This window comes from Pleurodeles waltl, chromosome 2_2 (genome assembly GCF_031143425.1).
Source record: "Pleurodeles waltl isolate 20211129_DDA chromosome 2_2, aPleWal1.hap1.20221129, whole genome shotgun sequence".
Classification (NCBI taxonomy): domain Eukaryota; kingdom Metazoa; phylum Chordata; class Amphibia; order Caudata; family Salamandridae; genus Pleurodeles; species Pleurodeles waltl.
Window position 1 is genome coordinate 373,379,379 of NC_090439.1, and position 17,082 is coordinate 373,396,460.

The following is a 17,082-nucleotide window of genomic DNA, read 5'->3' on the forward strand; positions in this document are numbered from 1 at the left end:
TCTGTGTCCATACATCCCTCTGCACTCTCCTGAGTGGGGCCTCTGCCTTCAGGTGGCAGACTGGTACTCCTTGATGTCACCGTCTGGGTGGCATGGGTAGTGGTGCCTGTGTGTGAGAAAATAGAGATGTGGGTGTCCTGTACAATTTTGTCAATTGCAGCACTAGTCAGCACTAATTGATGCTTAAATTCCCATGTGGTGGCATGCAAAGTCCCTTTGTGTACATTTAGGTGCATTTTTTGAGGGTGGTGGAGGTGCATTGTGAGTGCTGTTGTGCCAATGGGATTCAATGCAGGGGTAGGTGACTGTGCACAGGGGGCTGGATGCTGATTTGTTTGGGGGGATTGTGGGCATGCAGGGGATTTGGATGTGGGTGTTGTGGACTGGGTAGGGGATGGGGTTTTGGTGGTAGTGAGGGGATGGGGTGATACTGCATTGACTCTGTTAAAAATTGTCTGTCATAGCTCCATCTTCCTGGCCATGGGCGTCTGCTGCACCTGGTCCCCAAATTGGTGTGGCTCGACCCTGAGTATTTCGTCCACCGTGGTTCTTAGCTCCCTGTCTGTGAAGTGGTGGTGCTTTGGGGGCGCCATGGTGTATGTTGTGGTTGGTGTGTGGTAGGTGTATTGGTGAGGGTGCTGTTGTGTGTTTGGGTGTGTGGCTTGTGATGGTGGTTGAGCAATGTATGAGTTTTGGTGGTGTTTTTGTGTGTGTGACTTGTGTGATGGTTAATTCAGTGTATGCATGTTTTGTTGTCAATATCTGCCGTGCTATTGGCGTTGCAAAGGATTGTGGGGTATGTCTGTGTGTGTTTTATAGTGCCAGCAGCAGTGCCATGCCAGTAGACCGCTGCATACCATATCATGATACATGATACGGCCTGGCGGTCTTCTGCGCCCCATCCCGTCTCCTGCTCGAGGACCCCCTGAAATCAGGTAAGTCGGGTGCTCCGACATGGGAGTGGGGTGGGGGTGTTGTGTGGGGGTGTGTGTGTATGTTTGTGTGTGCGTGCCTGCGGGTGTATGGCGTGTGGAATACGTGTGTGCATGTATAGTTGTGAGTGTGCGTGTATGTTGTGTTGTGTGAATGCATGTGTGTCTGTATGTATGTCAATGTGTGTGGATGTGTGTGTGAATGGATGTATGCATACCTGGGTGAATGTGGGTATGAGTGTGTGTATGCATGTGTACGATGGTGCGTGAATGTGCATGTATGTCATGATGGGGTTCTGGAGTGGGAGGCGGGGGTGTCGGAAGCCAGGGAGGGGGGGATGGGGACACCCCTATCAGTGACAGGGAAGGGATTCCCTGTCACTGATCGTGCCTACCACCATGGTTTTTGTGGTGGTAAGGAAGCCATTAAAACCATGGCAGTAGGTGGGGTCATAATCCTGCGGGTGGGCAGTGACGGCCACCTAGCTGGAGACTAAAGTCTCCAGCCCGGCGGCTGTTACCGCTGTGGTGGACTGAGTGGTACATGGGCAGTTTGGCTTGAGCCAAACCACCAATGTCATATTTTGGGGAAAGGTACCGCCAGCCTGTTGGCAGTACTTTTCTCCAAAATATCGCCATCCGCCAGGGTCATAATGAGGGCCTCTGTATGGAAATATGAGACTTACCAATTGCACCACCAATCTCAATTCAAAGATGGTCCAGAAGACCCTGCTCCCTTGTCACCAATGCCAAATATCCTGTTGAGATGGTGGAGTACCTTGCCCCACCACAGCCGCCGTACCTCTGTGGGGTATCCAATTATTACCTGGCCACTCAGTTACAGCATCATTGGGAGGTAGTGTTGTATGAGCCAGATGGAGCCCCCCCAGTTCATCTGCTGACATGCGACGCATCCTCTCATTTCCAGACATACTGCAATTGCAGTTCACCCTATACAAAAAATTAAAGTAAACCTAAACCTCACCCAACTACCCCAACAACTATTTTACCCCAGACAAACATCTCACAATACAGAGACAAAATACAGTACAATTACACAACAAAATACAAGTTAAATGACAACTAAGGACAACACCTAAAAGACACAGCACAAGAAACACTAAAAACACTCCAAAAAGCACCAATCCAACTCTAACAATAACTCTACACACCCTCACTCAATCACAGACAATAAGACTGTGAAGTGAAAGTGAACTTACTGTACCATGTTTTCTCACCATTAGCGTGAAAAGGCCTGTGGACATGCGATAGACGCTCAGGGGCTAGGCGTCTTTTAGCTTAGGGGTATTGGATGATATATGCCTATGTGTGAAAATTTTGACGCATCACTGTCATGCGTGGATTATACACCATTGTGTGTTCAGAGGTGTGTGTACGTGTAGGTGCTGGTCAGGGCTGAGACGCCATTTTACAAACATTGCAATGTGAGTTTTATGTGTTTACGTCTAAAATTTTTGATACATGACGAATTTGCCGTGATTTTCGCATTGTAGACCTTGAGTGCACACTGATTAACCTAACATGTTACAGGGGCTATGCAAGAATGTTGAATATGTGTTACGGTAACATGTGTGTGTATGTCCAGTACTGTCATTGCGGTGACAATGGTATGTGTAACCTATAGGTTTGTTTATGAGTCTGCTGGATGCAACCACTCATACTTTGTGCTTATGTGCATGTGTGTTACACTGTGTCCACATACATGTTGGCACATGTGTGCTATGTGTGTACACATGTGTATGTCTACTAATTTGTGGGTGGATTTCGTTGTTATGTTGAAGATAAAAATGTACGCATAACTACAACACATTATATATGGTGGTCTATGTCCAACACACTGCAAAGCATGTGACAACTATGACAGTTTCCACTCACAATAGTCAGTGGACTTGGACTGCAATGACATCACATAAACCCTATCAATTTGTATGTGCATGTGTTTTCACTCTGTGGTGTGTTGTAGGATTTTACTTAGCGTTGCTCTGCTACAAGTGTGCCATTTGGTACCCCATGCATCATAGTTGCAGATGTATTGTACACATGTGTTGGTGATGAATGGTATATGCCATGTGTGTGTATTCATGTGTTTTGTAATATCTGTAACATATGACAACAGTGGTGTGTTCATGGAATGTGAAACCTCATATTACTATCTTCCTGCATGGACACATGTTGGCATTTGACAAATGCATGCATTGTCACATCAGTGACACCTATGTTTTCGTATGTAGGAACACATGTGAAGGTCATTTCATGCAGTCACTGATCTTGTGACACCTATGCCCTTATTATAGTGCCCGGTTGCCTTTTGCTCAGAATCCATACACATTGCCATGCCTGAGCCATTACAGTGGTACGTGTGTGCTGTGGAATGTGGCATGTGTGTGTGCATGCTATCGACTGGGCACTCACATTTGTCTACATCATCTTTGTTATGACAGTCACAAACAATCGCATGCCACTGTGTAACAGTCTTGCAGTCTGCCATAGATGCCAGCCAACTCATAATCACAACTGTGTGATTTTGTATGGCAGCAAAAACCCATGGTTGCATGTGAAGGGGGAAGTTGATGAAGTTCCAGTTTACTCAGCCCCCTCTGCACTGAGCCCCCTCAGCCCCCTGCAAATCGGGCCCCAGACAATGTGATCCATTTATGTAGTGAGAGCAGTGGTGTGTGGATTTATTGAGCAGAGACCTAGCCTCTTCATGATTGCTACTCAGCAGAAATATGCACACTCCCAACAGACAGACACATTTACAATTGTGTTCATACTGACTAGGATATCACATTTGCCTCTACTGTACTTGATGTAAACGTAACACTCTCACGTATAGAGCTCAGGTGCTTGCACATGTGGGGCATGTGACATTATTTGATGTCCTTAACTGTTTCTTTGGGCAGCTTTTTGGGCTTGTATATCTGTTGTGACTTCAATATTGGAAACGTGCCAGGGAACAGATGGTGTTGTCTGTCACAGCCTTCTGTCCTGGTGGCATGCAATGGACAAATACCATAGTATGCTACTGCCCAGCATGACTGGGTTTTGTTCTGACCTGCCCACCCTCTCTGTACATTCGTGAAATGTTGACATGTAGACATTGATGTGTTGAACAGTTAGTGTTGGTCTATGTGTGTCCCATCTCCATGGATTCCTGCACTACTGGTAAGGCATGTATCATCATCTAGATTGCTCCCATTCTTTAGACTGGTTGCACTTTGTACACATCTTCTACAGCAACATTGTCTGGTCATGCATGGACAGGATGCAACATGTTATTTGTGTAATTGGAAGATGTACACATCCCCTTCTATTGGCTACTGGAAGGTTACAGTTCCCTTGATGGTATTTGTGAGATGTCATGAGTTCCACACACACACATGACATCAGTCCTGGAACCGCACTTGTGTTGTCTCCATTTCACCTCCAGTGTTGTATTTGCAAGTATCTGTGGTTGTTTCAAAGCTGTAAATTCACAACCTCCATTGAACGTGGGTGGGCATTTCTTCCATCTTGCCACAACCTAGTTGACTCTCACCATGTCTGAATGACATTGCGCTGTGAAATCATCTCAGTGCTTGTCAAAGCCCAGCTCACCTGAGTCCTTGTTCAGTTCTGATGGAGGTTGAAGACAATCCGACCCCACCCTGAAACTGCTTGTTCCAGCACACTAGTTTTTAAAACAGTGCACTAAGAACAGAAGCTCAAGGGAAGGGGGGAAGAGGATAAAATAAAATAAAGAGACAACAGCGTTCTGGCGTTTCCACTGTTGAAGTGCTGCACAAATCTGCGTCCCTCTCTGACTTCGGTAGAAACTGGTGCCTAATGAAACATAAACAAAGAACAGATAAAAACATGGAATTTGTTACTATCTCCATGAAAATGTTCAGGTGCTGCTAAGGGCACAGCATTAGGAACATTAACAGTGACCTCAACTGGGGGAGGCAAAGTTGTATGTTTTGATGGCGCCCCTGTCTCTGAGGAGGTTTTAAACAAAGGCGTAAAAGCTGTGTTCCACTGAGATACCCTAAATTTATACCTGCTTAAATCCTGTTATAAAGAGGTATTCTCCATCTTTAATCTCTCTATTTCCTCTTGCATATGTTGCAAGATGCCAGACACTGATTCATTATGAGCCAAGTCCTCATTTAGGGCCTGCGCCATTTCCGTGACGTCAATGCCCTCTATTTCTTCCCCGATATTCATCGTCCACCAGAACTGAATTTTTTTATTTTTTATTTAAGGCTTGTGCTTCTGTCAAAGCGCAGCTCACCTGAGTCCTTGTTCAGTTCTGATGGAGGTTGAAGACAATCCGACCCCACCCTGAAACTGCTTGTTCCAGCACTCTAGTTTTTAAAACAATGCACTAAGAACAGAAGCTCAAGGGAAGGGGGGAAGTGGATAAAATAAAATAAAGAGACAACAGCGTTCTGGCGTTTCCACTGTTGAAGTGCTGCACAAATCTGCGGCCCTCTCTGACTTCGGTAGAAACTGGTGCATAATGAAACATAAACAAAGAACAGATAAGTACATCCTATTCCTAACTGGGTTCCTGACTATCCCTTTATTTATTAGAAATTTTCTTCTAAAAGTACCTCTTGGATCCTGGTCTCTAGTTTCCAGGTTTGGAATGTGTTACTGCTCTGGGATGTGCTTTCTATTACTCTAAAGCTTCTAAAACATTAAACAAATACCGTTATCAGAATTATCAATATCAAACATTCATCTTAATATAACTAAAGCCTAAATTGCCAATAGCAGACTCACTTTTCCCATATTTCCAGAATCTTTTATAAAACAAATACTGTACTTTTACGTCAAAATACAGCATGTAATTTGTGCAAGTCCTTGATTTACTGTTTGCCTTGCTGTTAATGGTTTCCACGGTTCGATACAAGAGTTTGAATCACAATGTTCGTGGAAGGTATCTTGTTTCAAATTGTCTATACACGAATCCAGAAATTGTTGTCAAAGTTCTTTCAAGTAATAAAAGTTTTGCACTTACTTGTTGCTGGCAAGAGATACTGATCAGTCTAACCTTGTCTTCTTTCTCTTTTGCAGGTTGCTTGTAGGAGAGAGGCTAGGGCAAGGAGGAACCGGAAACCGGAAGAAGGAAGAGCCAGCAGCTGCGCCCATTGAAGCCAATGAAAGTCTGTAGAGAGCAGGAGTGCCAGCGCCGAGGGATCTGTCCTCAGGTAAGCGGGAGGTAGACGAGCACAAGCACTGGGTGAGGCTCGAGGGCTGCCTTTTATAGACAGGGCTGGGTGTGGTCCTCACATGCTGCACACGTTCTTGAAAGGTGTGCAGAGCTGGGTGTGGTTTGAAGAGCTGGGTGTGGTCCTCACATGCTGCACATGTTCTTGAAAGGTGTGCAGAGTTTCAGTTATTATGCAAATGAGTTAAATTAACACATGGCCTAGAGAGGAGTGTTTTAAAGAAGCCTTTGTAAAAGCAAAGCCCAATGTGTAAACAAAACAGCACATTAAACAACATACACAGAAGCCCAGGGGGGGGGAAGGTGAGATAACAAGAAAGTCTTTCAATAGTAATTTTAAAAGGGAGCTATTACAGAACCCACTAGTGCAGTGAGAGGGGACATGCTCTTTGCTGTGCACAAACCCTAACAGTTGCCCCCCTCAAAGGCCCTCCTACAGGACGGGGTTTTCCTGGATTTTTTAAATAAAACCGTCTAATCAGCTGGGGGCATGTACATATGATGCTGGTTCCCATGAATTCTCAGATTCATCATATCCTTTCCATTCTACTAAATAAAACAGACGTCCCCTAATTCTTTTTGAGTCTTTTATGCTTTTCACTTCATATTCTAGATTTCCCTTAATTGGTATGGGTGGAGGTGGTGGTTCAGGTCGGGTTTTTGGATTGTACGGCTTAAGCAAGGACACATGGAATGTAGTATGTACTGGATATTCTTTTGGTAAATCTAATTTTACTGTTATCGGGTTTATTATGGCAATTATACTAAAGGGTCCAATGAAACGTGGTTGCAGCTTTCGGGATCCCTCTATGTTTAGGTTCTTTGTGGAGAGCCATTCCTTGTCACCGATTTTATACATTGGGGCCTCAGATCTGTGTTTGTCTGCTTGTCTTTTCATGCTTTCCTTGTACTTTAATAAATGTTTCCTGGCTTTGTCTTGTATGTCACCTAACCTTGTTAGTCTATCCGTTACTGTAGGTAACAGAGAATCTTCTAACAAAATGGGTATAGCTCTTGGATGATACCCCTGCAAGAAATAGAATGGTGAGCAAAGTAGAGCTGAATGCTCAGTATTATTATAAACAAACTCCGCTACAGGGAGAGCTTCCAACCATTCACTAGAATAATCAGCCAATAAACAACGTAGCGTTTGAAGTAAGGTTTGGTTCAGTCGTTCAGTCTGTCCATCTGTCTCTGGGTGGAAAGCAGTGGATAATGCCACATCTATTTTCAGATTTTTACATAATTTTTTCCAAAATTTAGAGTTGAACTGGCTCCCTCGGTCTGACACCACTTTGCTTGGCAAACCATGTAAACGCACAATTTCCCTTATAAAAATATCAGCAAATTCTGCCGCCGTGGGTAATTTCCGTAATGGTACAAAATGTGCCATTTTAGATAAAAAATCCACTATAACCAACACTGTTGTGAAAGATTTTACAGGTGGTAAACCTACAATAAAGTCCACGCTCACAGTGTGCCAAGGTTGCTTGGGTGTTGGCATTGGTATTAACAAACCGTCAGGGGCCTTATGAGAAGATTTATGTCTTGCACAAATTGGACAGGTAGTGACAAATTGCTTAATGTCCTTTCTTATAGTGTCCCACCAAAAGTGTTTTTGCACATTTTCCAGGGTTTTTACCCAACCAGGATGACCTGCCAACGGTGAGGCGTGATGCCAAATTATCACCTGTGTTTGTAATTCAGAGGTGGGCACTAACAGCATGTTGTCGTGATACAATAAACCTCGTTGTATTGTGTTATGGGAATCTTTTAACCAATCCTGAGGTGCTATTTGCATGTGTGCATTATATAGATCTGTGATGAAATCCTTCTGTTGTACTGGTGCCAAAAACTTTTGGGGAGGAATAATGGGTTCTCCTATTTTATCTTGTTTCATGTCTGAAGTATGTCCGTATCTAGATAACACATCAGATTGAATTTGTTGTGCACCTGGTCTATAGGTTATTACAAAGTCAAATGTGCTAAAAAAAATTAACCAGCGCATCTGACGTGGTGTTAGTGCTTTAAGTGATCCAAAAAACTGTAGGTTCCTATGGTCAGAAAAGATTGTAACTGGGTAAGTGGCTCCCATTAAATGGTGCCTCCATTCTGAAAAGGCTACTTTGATAGCTAGTAGTTCCCTTTCAGCCACAGTGTAATTTTGTTCAGCTGGTAATAACTTTTTGGAATAGAAGGCTATAGGATGTAACTGGCCATCTACTGCATCTCGTTGAGAGAGAACTCCTCCTAAAGCTACTTGTGAAGCATCCGCTTCAACAAAAAAAGGCAAGTCAGGATCAGGATGTTTCAGAATTGGGGCTGAAGTGAACTTTTGTTTTAGGAGTTGAAAGGCGTGTGCCGCCTCATCAGTCCAAAGAAATCGTTGCCCTTTCCGCAACAAGGTAGTTATTGGGGCCGCAATGTCTGCGAAATGTGCAATAAACCTCCTATAAAAATTGGCGAAACCCAGAAATTTCTGAATATCTTTTACAGAGGATGGTTCTGGCCAATCAGCAATAGCACTGATTTTCTTTACATCCATAGTTATTCCTTGAGGTGACAGGCAGTATCCTAAAAAGTCCACCTTGCTGACATTAAAAGTACACTTTTCCAACTTAGCAAAAAGATGATTTTCTTTTAACTTTGATAATACTGCACGAACATGTTGGGTATGTTCTTCTGAGTTCTTAGAGTAAATGAGGATGTCGTCTATGTATACTATGACACAAACATCCAGGAATTCGTGTAGGACCTCATTTATAAAGAACTGAAAGGCCCCAGGGGCATTACATAACCCAAAGGGCATTACTGTGTACTCAAATAAACCAAACTTTGTCTTGAAAGCTGTCTTCCACTCATCCCCCTCTTTTACTCGGACCAGGTGGTAAGCTCCCCGCAGATCTAGTTTAGTGTATACAGTAGAATGTCTTAACTGATCCAACAACACAGGTATTAGAGGAAGAGGATATTTATTCTTTATTGTAGCCTTATTTAGTCCTCTATAATCGATACACGCGCGCAGGGATTTATCCGGCTTCGGGATAAAAAAGAGTGGAGATGACACCGGAGATGTGGAATGACGGATGAACCCAGACTGTAGTAGGTCATCTAGGTAGGTTCTTAAGTATTTGGTTTCTTCGTCAGTCAAAGCATATACTCTGTTATTAGGTAAAGGGGCCCCTGGGATAAGATCTATACGACAGTCATAAGACCTATGTGGGGGCAGCACACTAGCCTTTACTGGATCAAAGACGTCTTTAAAGTCAGAATATTCAGGAGGGAGACTTGGTTCATCTTGTATAACACTAGCACAGTGTAATACTGTGCTCTGTTCTGTACCTGCTTCTTGATAGCAATTGGTTCTACAGAAAGAGGAATCCAAAGTAACATTTCTATTCACCCAATCAATTTTTGGGTTATTAGTTGTTAACCAGGGTACCCCGAGAATCAAACCAAAATTAGGAGTATCTATCAGATCAAAGCTAATCACCTCTGTGTGCCCGTTCTGACAGACCATAACAAGTGGACTTGTTTGTTTTGTGATTAATCCAGAGGTCAATTCTGACCCATCCACTGCACATACTGCTTCTGGACAAGGCTTTAGGCACATAGGAAGTCCTAAGTTTTCAGCTAACTTATTATCCACAAAATTTCCTGTCGCGCCTGAGTCCAGTAGGACAGGGAGAGAATGCCTCACTTGGGTAGTAACAATTAAAACGACCTGAATTATGAAATGTCTAGGTATGTGCGGTACCATGAAGGCTGCAGCATTAGAGGTTTGATTAAGATGTTTTCTCGAACAAGTAACCTCTCCCCTTGTCGAGCTTAATCGTTTCCCGATTCAGTTGAGGAGGTGGAGGAAACAGCACCCTTTCGTGGATTTTTAGGCTTTACTGGAGATTCTCTGGCAAAGTGACCTGCCCTTCCACAATATAAACATAATTGAAGTTTTCTCCTTCTTTCTTTTTCCTCTGATGTGAGTGAACCTCTGAGTGTCCCTATTTGCATAGGCTCAGGTTCAGGGAGTTTATTATCTGGGTCTTTCTTCTCGTGTCTAATACAAGTTAACCATGATTCCAGTTTGTATTTATCTCCCTTTCTTTCTCCTAGTCTATGTTCTAATTTCACAACTAAATCTACAAAGTCCGAATAGTCTTCTGGCAAATCAACGATATGAGCCAGCGCATCTTTTAACTCGTCTCTCAAACCTTTATAGAAAAGGGAGACACGCTTTTCTTCTGGCCAGTGTGTCTCGTGAGTAAACGATTAAAACTAGTGAGATAGGTCAATAAATCCTTGTTACCTTGTTTAAGATTTAAAAGCTCATTATCACTTGCCTGCATGAAAGTGTGTTTTGCAAAAAGGCTGGTCATGGTACTTTTAAATTGATTCCAATTATGGAGGATGGGATCATCTCTCTCCACGAAAGGAATTGACCAATTGGCTGCTGTGCCACCCAAATAAGACAAGACGAATGCCACTTTCGTAGCATCAGTAGGGAACTGTTGTGGCTTACAAACGAAGTGTAATTGACATTGATTGATAAAAACATGGAATTTGTTACTATCTCCATGAAAACGTTCAGGTGCTGCTAAGGGCACAGCATTAGGAACATTAACAGTGACCTCAACTGGGGGAGGCAAAGTTGTATGTTTTGATGGCGCCCCTGTCTCTGAGGAGGTTTTAAACAAAGGCGTAAAAGCTGTGTTCCACTGAGATACCCTAAATTTATACCTGCTTAAATCCTGTTTTAAAGAGGTATTCTCCATCTTTAATCTCTCTATTTCCTCTTGCATATGTTGCAAGATGCCAGACACTGATTCATTATGAGCCAAGTCCTCATTTAGGGCCTGCGCCATTTCCGTGACGTCAATGCCCTCTATTTCTTCCCCGATATTCATCGTCCACCAGAACTGAATTTTTTTATTTTTTATTTAAGGCTTGTGCTTCTGTCAAAGCCCAGCTCACCTGAGTCCTTGTTCAGTTCTGATGGAGGTTGAAGACAATCCGACCCCACCCTGAAACTGCTTGTTCCAGCACTCTAGTTTTTAAAACAGTGCACTAAGAACAGAAGCTCAAGGGAAGGGGGGAAGTGGATAAAATAAAATAAAGAGACAACAGCGTTCTGGCGTTTCCACTGTTGAAGTGCTGCACAAATCTGCGGCCCTCTCTGACTTCGGTAGAAACTGGTGCATAATGAAACATAAACAAAGAACAGATAAGTACATCCTATTCCTAACTGGGTTCCTGACTATCCCTTTATTTATTAGAAATTTTCTTCTAAAAGTACCTCTTGGATCCTGGTCTCTAGTTTCCAGGTTTGGAATGTGTTACTGCTCTGGGATGTGCTTTCTATTACTCTAAAGCTTCTAAAACATTAAACAAATACCGTTATCAGAATTATCAATATCAAACATTCATCTTAATATAACTAAAGCCTAAATTGCCAATAGCAGACTCACTTTTCCCATATTTCCAGAATCTTTTATAAAACAAATACTGTACTTTTACGTCAAAATACAGCATGTAATTTGTGCAAGTCCTTGATTTACTGTTTGCCTTGCTGTTAATGGTTTCCACGGTTCGATTCTTAAAAGTTCCATAAAAAAATGTTTGCTTCACAAAGTTCCGCAAAGTATTGTTGTAACAAAGAGTTTGAATCACAATGTTCGTGGAAGGTATCTTGTTTCAAATTGTCTATACACGAATCCAGAAATTGTTGTCAAAGTTCTTTCAAGTAATAAAAGTTTTGCACTTACTTGTTGCTGGCAAGAGATACTGATCAGTCTAACCTTGTCTTCTTTCTCTTTTGCAGGTTGCTTGTAGGAGAGAGGCTGAGGCAAGGAGGAACCGGAAACCGGAAGAAGGAAGAGCCAGCAGCTGCGCCCATTGAAGCCAATGAAAGTCTGTAGAGAGCAGGAGTGCCAGCGCCGAGGGATCTGTCCTCAGGTAAGCGGGAGGTAAACGAGCACAAGCACTGGGTGAGGCTCGAGGGCTGCCTTTTATAGACAGGGCTGGGTGTGGTCCTCACATGCTGCACATGTTCTTGAAAGGTGTGCAGAGCTGGGTGTGGTTTGAAGAGCTGGGTGTGGTCCTCACATGCTGCACATGTTCTTGAAAGCTGTGCAGAGTTTCAGTTATTATGCAAATGAGTTAAATTAACACATGGCCTAGAGAGGAGTGTTTTAAAGAAGCCTTGGTAAAAGCAAGGCCCAATGTGTAAACAAAACAGCACATTAAACAACATACACAGAAGCCTGGGGGGGGGAAGGTGAGATAACAAGAAAGGCTTTCAATAGTAATTTTAAAAGGGAGCTATTACAGAACCCACTAGTGCAGTGAGAGGGGACATGCTCTTTGCTGTGCACAAACCCTAACAGTGCTATACCGTACATTTGCCAGCTGCTACATATCTGGCTAGGTCTACTCACACTCAGATTGGTGTTGTGCCTCAGGTCATTTTTCAAAAATGCTGAACATAGTAGCAAATCTCACACTTGATTGCGAAGTTGGAGGCAACAACATGAATGGGACAATTTGTTACTATTACTATCACACACTGCTCTGTCATGTGAGTGACAATGAGTGCTGCGTGATGTATTTATGCACATCATCCTAGGTACACATGCAGACACATCATGAATTGTTGATACTGGCAAACCCGTTGGTACCTTGAACATATACCCGTACATCAGTCTTCACGTGTTTGCCTGGATTTGCTCTAGGCATGTGTTGAGACAGCAGATGGGTATGTGAAGTGTGCATCTCATGCAAATAGTGAGAATTTGACACTCTGCCTACATTCGACCCAGATAAAAGTTTGGTGGTGCATTGTCCCAATAACGTCATGGATTGTGAATATAGGTCATGTGTTTAGATAGTGATTCTGCACTTATAGCTGATAATTTTGTCAGTCAACCCATTGCACACTCCGCAGCCAAAATATGTGCACCATAAGTGAGGTACAGTCCACCATTTCCCAGGGTTGTGCCCAATGGCAGTGCCAGGACACATTCACATGAATACACTCTGCAGGCTCAGCATCAGACATTGGTTACAATCCCTGGACATTTACTGAATTACCACAGTTAGCAATGATGTTCCACCCTTGGCACACATGTACCATGCAGGCAAAACTACTGTCACCATGAGTTGTGACAGTGTTCAGGTCCTATGTAACTTGATATGCATTTGTTAACAGCCTTATCTGATGTGTGTCCCCATTGCATGAATTGAATCCTGTTATGCATGCTGTTGTTATGGTGAATGGGCTAGGTATTTGCACCTTGCCCACTTGATGGAACAAGATATGTAGTGGTGCATGGATCCAGACCTTCAGGAGTCACATGGCCTCAATGGTGTGCCACTGATGTGTGAGGTGGCAGTAGACCCTCAAACATCACAAAGCAATGTTGCTACCATGCTGATCACCTTTGCATTACTTACCTGCTCACTGAGGTTTGAATCACATTCCAGTGGTGTATGTAGTAGAGATTTAGTAGACCAAGGAGATTCAGGTGCAACGTGGTTTATGTGTGAAATTCACAATGTGATGTTTAAAGTATGGTGATTATGTATGGAAGTTCTTCACAATGTGGGGTCTCCTACGCACTCCTGCAGCAGAGTTCATTTGATCCCCCTCTACATTATCTGCTCCTTCATCCTCCTCATCGCTGGGAACATCAACCTGTTTATCCAAGGTTATATTTGTCTGGACATAAATGTTGTGCAGGATTGCACATGCCAGAATGATCTTACATACAAGTGGTGGAGCATACAAGAGGCTTCCTCCTGTCAGAGCCAGGCATCTGAACCTGGATTTCAGGAGCCCAAATGTCCTCTGCACCACATTTTGAGTTTTCTGTGTCCCTCATTGTAGGCCCATTATCCCACCATTGTGGGATTGGCAAATGGGGTCATTACCCACAGCTGTATGCAGTATCCTTGGTCAGCTGCAAATGATAGAGAGAAGATATGTTGGTGAGTGTTGATAGTGGGTTTAGACATACCATGGCAGTTGTACTTTTTAGTTGGAGTGGTGATACAGAATTGATTGTGCTATAGTGTATGTTACTGTTCTTGAGAAATAGTTTCACTGGACTGTGTTGATGGACATGGCAATCTTGGGTCAAGACTCAAGGGCCTGGGTAAATTTATGTTGATCCCATAATGATGGTAATGTTTTAGGCAAATGTGTTGAGTGGTCCATATTAGTAGCGGTGTTCTATTGTTAGATGGAACCTACTACCTTCTAGCACCACTATGATGTCAGATGTAGAAACACCAAAGTTGCCCTACAAGGCCAGACTGTGCTGTCCATGTGGCACTACTCATTCAGTGTGACACTTTGTGACCCTTTGTGGCAGATGATGGTTGTCCCACCTATCAAGTGTACAAGGGTGTGCATAACATATTCGTAGGATGATGTATTTCGGTGCAGTAGTATCGCCTAGCTTCCAATACATGATTTCTGACAGACACTTTCTACATATGTTATGAAATTCAGAGTACACTGTTCCTATCTAGAAAAATCAGGGTGAACAATTATATATATATGTATATATATATATACAGGAGCAAGAACCCTCATGCATCACAATGGATGACTGGCTTCATCATTGGGACAGCTCCTCGTTAGGCTGGTACTGCAATGCCTAACGGGCTCCCCCCAAGGGGGGAGCTCTTACCCGGGGTGCTCAAGTAGTCGCACCTTTAAAATAGTTTGTTTAAAAGAGGTGTCCAATTCGAAGAACCCAAAAATAAATGGAGTGAATGGAATGAATTAAAATTGGTTCTGCATCAATAAATATCACTCATACTTTAATCAGTTTTATATGATGAAGACCAAGATTAAAAACAAGGTGGAGAGTCCGGGTGATAAATAATGGTCACCCACTCTCAAAACAAACAAGGATAAACACTATATGGTATCACTCAATGACAGGTCTACATGTTTCGCGTCAAGATGGTCCAGCCGGATCCTATGACGCTTCCTCAGGACCAATAGAAAATCTACTCCAAAATGCCAGAACTAATGTTCAACAATATCTAGAAAAAAGTAGTCACTTACTTAGTTCTACTTGTATAAAAAGGTCGCCCTAAATAGATGAAACAAAACCCAATATCAGGTTGTGTCACTAGAGATGCAAGATTAGTGCATGTGTGAAGTTAGTATGGATTATAGTGTCTCACTCTAGTGAAAAATTATATATGAAAGTTAGCTTACCATCCCCAATTTCAGGATAGTGCTAAAAGGATCACGGTTAGGAAAAGGAACTAATATTCTGTTGGTGCATAAAAAAGTTAGTGTAATAAGCTGTTCACATACATCAATAATCCACAGAACGCCAAATCAAGTACTACTCCGCATGGCGATCATTATCAATAAACATATGACATTCATCTCAACAGAGAAAACCATCGTCCATGGAAAAAATATCATGAGTTAGTGTAGATGGAGAAATCAGTGATTATCACAAATTTATAGTAATAGTTGTAGGTTGCAGAGATTCTTTCTTGATGGAGAAATCAGTGATCATCTCAACAACTTTCTACATATGCACAGTGCAGGCTTTGAGAGGGGGCACAGCTATCTATAACATTGGTCCCTTGTTACAGTGCATGTTAGGTCAGGTATGTCCTCTATACTCCTAATGAGTCCTACTATGACATCCACGATTGTTATTGTTGTTTTTACAGACTCAGAACCATGGTGGACTGCTTCTGGTATTTGCAACGGAACATGGTGTTGTTATGGGGCACTAGGGGTGCATGTGAGGTGGCACTGGAGTAAGGGCTGCCCCACTTCTCATGATTCAGTCCCATGGTCTTTAATGGCAGATAATTTTGTATTTGTCTGTGTGTGACACAATGCAGCAGACAGGTCAATGTGCACACTACAGGTATGTCTGGCATATGTAGCTGACATATATATTTCATTATGGCACCACTACTGTAGGAGCAGTACAACTTCTATGTTGTCCTGGATGTTTCCAAAGCTCCTTCTGTGTGTTTTCCTTAGGTGGTGGTGTGTGAGCCTGTTTATAATGCCTAGTCTGACCAGGAGTTACATTTTGGGGCTAATCGGACTTAGTGCCATTTTTTTTGTCCGCTTCCTTAGTTAGAGTAATTTTTGCATAGAGAATTAAATATGGCGCTGGGGGGTTAGCTTTCTGTTTAGGATGGGAACGTCTACCTTGCATCTCATTGACGCAAGGTGGTTTTGTGCATCCTAGAAATGTCGCTAACCTCAATATTTTAATGATAGACGGGTCTAGCGTCAAAATATAAATATGGAGTTCAGTTTGTGCTGTTTTAGCATCAAAATATATGACTCTAAAATGGCACAAACCAACCATAAATATGGGCCATAATGTCAGCACTGCATCTACAAGTGATGAAGGTTAAGCCTGGCGTTGGACACACCTAAAAACTCATTCTGAAATTTGCAGCAGGAAGCCGAATGTCACAGAGGCATGTAAAGTCTGTGCAGGTGAATTTAATTTACAATTGACACCTCATATTAACAAATTATGAACAAATGGGAACACTCTCAAAAGGGCATCACTGGCTCCAGTGGGTGCACTCTATGGTAGTAGAAGAGAAACAAGCCAAGAGATGCATCCTGAGCGTGTAGGTTTGAGGAACACTAAATTGTCTGTGTGCCAGCAGACCCTAACCCTGAAAAACACAATACCCCCCTATAAAACCTTACCAACAGTGGTGGCCACACACACATACTCACACCCACCTATCTACATGCACAGTCACTCACGCCCATAAATTCACAAGTTCACACACTTACACCCACCATTTAGAAGCACGTAAACAAGCACACAGCACTCATATACTGACAAGCATACATTTATACATATACACACACACAACCAACCATTTAAAAAAAGGAAACCT